Source organism: Salvelinus sp. IW2-2015, linkage group LG31, assembly GCF_002910315.2.
Source record: "Salvelinus sp. IW2-2015 linkage group LG31, ASM291031v2, whole genome shotgun sequence".
NCBI classification, from domain to species: domain Eukaryota; kingdom Metazoa; phylum Chordata; class Actinopteri; order Salmoniformes; family Salmonidae; genus Salvelinus; species Salvelinus sp. IW2-2015.
In genome coordinates, this window is record NC_036870.1 from 12,604,626 (window position 1) to 12,610,854 (window position 6,229).

The following is a 6,229-nucleotide window of genomic DNA, read 5'->3' on the forward strand; positions in this document are numbered from 1 at the left end:
TTAGACACGGTGCTTGTGCCATCCAGTTTAGTCTGCCACCCAGTGCAGACGTTTATTGATGTCTATCGGATCCTTGCCAATGTACTCCCATTACTGTAGCAAGATGTGAGCGGGAACGGGGAGGGGAAGCATTGGAGGGACTCAAGAATATAAGTAGCGCAGGAAGTCTAAAGGCTGTTCATTGCCTACTTGAAAAGCACTTCTGCACGAGACAATGTGCATGAATTCGCGCATTATCCACACACAAAAAAAAATWTTTTTATTTTTATACAGTAAACCAATTATAGTCTTTAGGCTAGGGATACTCATTTGAAGGTCCAGTGACACAAATTTCCTCGGTGCAAAGGTCCYGYTGGATATCGTCCTTTATCGGCGCTGTGGTACAGCGTAGTAACAAACATAGTCGTCTACGACTTAGGAAAAACGTTGTTATATAAAATGTACATTAAATGAGACACGAKATTTGAATTAATTACAACTTCTTTCGAATGTTAACATGTGCAACATTGCTTCAACATTGCTGAAGAACGAAGGTGGTTGCATAATTGTCTATGCACAAAGTGCACTGTGAACCATTGTACATGGGCCTTGAATTATTATATTTATTTTTTGTATAAAATAAAGTGCATGTTTTCTGGAGAACAAAAGAGAGTTGAACAAAAATAATCATCTGAATGCACAGAACGTCATGGTGGGCCATGCAATATTAATGTATAAGTCACTCTGGGCCTTGCCCTGCATTAATGAGAGAAATGACACTTTCTGTCTCCTGCCAATGCTTTGAACTTTGGCACAAATGGTGTGAGAGCAACTCTGAGACACTGGTGCAGGTGTTCATTGGTGAGCCTGGTGTGGTATTTGTTTCTAATAAAGTTAATTGTGGAGAAGGCTGATTCACAGCTGTATGTGGAGCCAAACATAGTCAGGATGTAGAGTTTCTTGAGAACAGGGACATTAGCTGCAGGCACCATCTTTCCRCAGAAAGTGACAGGGTCACAATCAGTCTGCACCTTCAAAGCCACATTTTTTTGCAGCTCAATCAACTCCATTTGCAGTGATGCAACATCTACCCATCTGAAGATCTGTTTTGCTACTTCTGACAACTTTGTCACATTTGTGACCAAGAAGGGGTTCTGGATGAGCAGCAGCAGTTCTCTTCCAACAGTGGTCATCAAATCTAGCCTTGAAGTTATCCATCAGCTTCTGGATGAAATCAACATGGTTGGCAACATCTTTGTCTCCCTGCGTTTGCACCAGAAGATTGGGGAAGTGGACAAGTTCTCCCTGGAGATCATTCTTGAAAAGCTCAGATTTCTTCTGGAAAGCCCAGACTGCTGTTATCATATCACACACTGTATTGTGCCATCCCTGCAGCTTAACATTCAGTTGATTAAGGTGTGATCTAATGTCTGTCAAAAATGCAACTGTTTCCATCTTCTTCTCATCTTCCAAAAACTCAGAAAACTGAGTTGCCTTGTCACTCTTTTGATCTGATAAGAAAGATTTGATTTCCTCCTGAATGGTCCAAAACGTTCCAAAACCATGCCTTTGCTGAGCCATCTGACATTGTTGTGCAATAGTAAGTCATAAAAACTGCCATTGGCCTCTGTCAGAATGCCTTGTAGCAGCTGGTGTTGTAGGGATAATGTTGCCTTCAWAAAGCTGATCAGTTTCATCATCGTTGTCATGACCTCAGAACACTCTTTTCCCAGACTGGCACACAGGACAGACTGATGGATGACGCAGTGATATGATGTCAGGTCAGGGTGGTCCTCTTTCAAACGTGCTACCAGTCCCCTCCCTCTTCCTATCATGGCTGGAGCTCCATATGTGGTGATAGATTTGAAGTCAGTGGTCTCCATCACCCTTTTTGTCAGCATCCCTTTGATGGCCTCATGGYTAAGAAAGAGAGGATTTTTATTTTTTATTTCACCTTTATTTAACCAGGTAGGCTAGTTGAGAACAAGTTCTCATTTACAACTGTGACCTGGGTTGGTTGCTGAGTTAAAGAGGGCGCTGTGCCCGATAGATTTTTTWWAAGCTGTCTAAAAAAAAAWATTGAGTTTTATATAACAAAATGCAATGTTGACCCATCTCTGGGTCCAAACCCGAACCGCGGTCCACCAGTTGAGTTTGGCTGGGCTACTCCATTGACACAATTCAGGAGCATTTTATTTAGCTTTTTATCCCAAATGTAAAACTGACCTGTGTGGATATAAATATATTTTTCTTCTTATTACAATGTTTACCCCACCATTATAAGGCTTAGCCTGTTAGGCTATTGAAATCAGAAGGCTACCGTTTATGGAAAGTTAGCTTTCATGGAAATACACGGTTTTGTCTGTCTTATTTTTCGCACTAATTTGAGTTGTTTAAGCCTACGTTCCCACCTCACAGAGGGGATCCACCGATCCGCCTTGAGCTTGATAGCGAAGTGGGCGGGAGCATGGTCGAGGTGAACAGGGTGGGACCGAAGTTGGGGAAAGCTGAACTTTATGCAAATACTCTGCGATATCGCAGCATGATTGAACAATCAAAGCTCACTATAGCTTCCAGACCCTACTGGATTGGCGTTTGATATCTAGCACTACCTAGCATGCTTGCTAGCACCCACATGAGGGCGAAGCTAGTGTAGCTATCCAAATTAACACGGATSGTGGAAATCTCCTGTCAGATGTTAGGCCTATGTCCATCCCCCCCATCCCCCATTGTTGATTTTAGTTGATATGGCTTGACACTATCAAATTTTAGGCCTGTATTCGTAAACCAGCCTACTCCCTGAAAACCATCAGTAGCCTTCACAGTCTGAAGCTCCTTGTTTAAATCTCCATAGGACATTCTTGTCATGTTCTGGGTATACATAACTGACAGATTTGTTGTTGTTGTTCCATTCAGTGTTATAGGCCGGCCATTAGCAAATCCATCCGTCTCTTGCGCGTGACATTTGGATAGACTATTTTAAACCTGTCTTTTAGATGCCCTACCCATATTATTTTTTCATCAAATATTTTGATAAGCTTTATAAGTGAATATTTTCTGGTTTTTGTTTTGTTGATCGTTGTAGCTAATCATTTTTCGGGTGTTGCTATTACCGTTTACTTCTCAATTACGATTAGTCCTACATCAAATCAGGAACAATTTTAGTTAGCCTAAATATAGATTAGCACATTGTTTTTGTAAACCTTCTGGACTCAAAATGTAATATGGCTTTTTACTTCCATTCTCGTTTTGGCTCCTATTCATGGATCGTATTGGCCAGAGTAGACTAGCTCTCCGGAACCTGAGTTCATACAGCCATTGGGTTCTCATTAGAACAATTGACCTCAGCGGGGCCAATGTGTAGCCTACAACTGTCCTGAGTCTCTGTCTAACCGTTAATAATCATTACGTGCAGTACAGTTTTGGAAACCTCAGAAACCCTACTTTCATATCACCCCAAAATGATTTGACAAATACAAAAGGTACACTTAATGTGCACCGTTTTAACACAGATTCCCACAGAGGTGTTTTGCATTGCACTTCCTGAGGTAATGGAAACTCGGGAGGGAACACCAAAAAAACGTTGGCTCGAAGCTGTGTTACACAAAAAACCTCTGTGGTAATGTGTTGTAAAAAAGCTAACAGTAAGTGTATCTTTTGTACTTGTAAAGTTCTTTTTAGATGATAATTAAGTGTTCAAGGCTTCCAAAACCATATTGCAATCAAGGATCAATTGTTTCTAGATGGCGAGTTTCACACTTGACCAAATCACAATCGAAAGGGCCATGGAATGATTCCAATTTAGCATTGGAGTCAGAAGTGCAAGCGTAGACTAAAGAATATTGTGCATGGCACATGTGTAAGGCATCAGTCATTCCCCTGAAGTCCYGATGAGGTCGCATGTGGGTGATGCTTGAAATTTCGCCAGGCAAGCAGCATTAAATTAAACGCCATTATCCTGCAAGCCGAATATTACAAATCAAACATGAAAATGGATAAGTAAGATTGTCTCTCCCTTTGAATGAGAACGCTCAATGTGATCATTTACATAGCTAATGTGTATGTGTGTGTGTGTTTGTGTATTTTTGTCTATGCAAACATTAAATTCATGTTCATTGGATGTCCCTTTTGTGCCAGCTAATGATATGAAGCTTGAATTAGAGGAAGGTTCATCCCAAGCTGAAGAAATTCAGCAGCATGTTGTTACATAATGCATGTCTGTGCGTGTCCCCCACAACAAGTGGTCGTGTGGTGGTCTGGCTCTCACAACTCGTGGCCACAAAAGACCACTGACTAGTTGAGAAAGACTGACTAGACTGAGTCATATTAAGATGATGTCACCCCCCCCCCCCTTCCCTCGCTGTCTGGAGCTGGTCTCATACACACTCTCCCGCTATCAATGCCATAACCTCACAAAGAGTAAGTCTAGTCAGAGATGATCATACACACTACACACTCTCAAAGCATCACGCACAACAACAGACACCCTCCGGGTAACACACAGAACACACTGCTTAAAGGCACAATATGTAGAAATCGCTACGCTATTGRCTGGTTGCAAAATGTCTAATAGTTTGCCTAATTCAGTTTATGTGGCAAAATAAGCAAGTCAAGTGTAGAGAATCATTGTACCATCWAWACCGCTGTGAAATATATTTTCCATAACCAAAAATATTGTATTTTCAGCTGTTTGAAGCTGGTGTACAAAACCAAAAGTAAAAGACTCAAAAATGAAACTTAAGAACGGGAAGTATAGAAATAGCGCACATAGAACTGATTTACCGCTTCTTAAACTTGCTTTCAATGACAATAACAGATCTATAACTCATATATGTCTATGTGAATTTGGTCGGGTCACCCWAAAAGTTGCCTAATTWCAGTTAATGTGACAAAACAAGCAATACTGTAGTGTAGTGTGATGTYGAGAATCATTGTTCCATCTAAACCGCTGTAGAGAATCCTTGTTCCATCTAAACCGCTGTAGAGAATCATTGTTCCATCTAAACCGCTGTAGAGAATCATTGTTCCATCTAAACCGCTGTAGAGAATCATTGTTCCATCTAAACCGCTGTAGAGAATCATGCTGTGAAATATATTTTCAATAACCTAAAATAGCAAATTTTCATCTGTCAAACTGTGTACAATCTGGAGGCGGAAGAAACGCACACCTGCTTAGATGAGGAGCTGGTAGAACACTTGAAAACGAAAACGAGAGCCGCACACTCTAGGAGCTCAGATTCAATTGTGATAATTGTGTTTTTGCTCTCTATTGTAAATACTGTTTGTAGGCCTATGTGGCCAAATTGTATCTATGATCGTATGTCATCCATTCATACTTATTTCTATGTTCTATTTATATCTGTAAATCGAACAATGAAATCAAGATACAGCCAGCCATGATTACAGACCCCTGTGTGTGTCATTTCAAACTATATAAACTAGTGACCCTGTAGTGTTTGTCATTATACCCATATGAAGACAAATTATTGCATCTGAGTTCCTGTTCTTTTTCAAGCTGTGTGTTCAAAAATAAAACTTAAGGACAGAAAASCAAAGAAATAGCACATATAGAACGAATTGACTGCTTATCAGACTTGCTTTCAATSAGAATTACAGACCTGTAACTCTCATTTCAATGTGAATTTTGTCAGGTTGCACACAAAGCTGTTGCGTTATCTTTGTTTAATGTTCATGAGTTTGATGACTGTTGGAATGAATGAGGCTGCAGTTCTAATGGTGAACAAGGGGCTCTTACAGGGGTGGGGAACTCCAGTCCTCGGGTGCCTGATTGCTGTCACACTTTTTCTCCTTCCCTAGCAAACACAGCTGATTAATCAAAATGCAATCTGAACGGAAGATCATGATTACAGTAGTTGATTATTGGAGTCAGYTCTCAACGTCAACAGTGATGAGGCGACTCCGGGATGCTGGCCTTCTAGGCAGAGTTGCAAAGAAAAAGCCATATCTCAGACTGGCCAATAAAAATAAAAGATTAAGATGGGCAAAAGAACACAGACACTGGAACTCTGCCTAGAAGGCCAGCATCCCAGAGTCGCCTCTTCACTGTTGACYTTGAGACTGGTGTTTTGCGGGTACTATTTAATGAAGCTGCCAGTTGAGGACTTGTGAGGCGTCTGTTTCTCAAACTAGACACTCTAATGTACTTGTCCTCTTGCTCAGTTGTGCCCCGGGGTCTTCCACTCCTCTTTCTATTCTGGTTAGAGACAGTTTGCYCTGTTCTGTGAAGGGA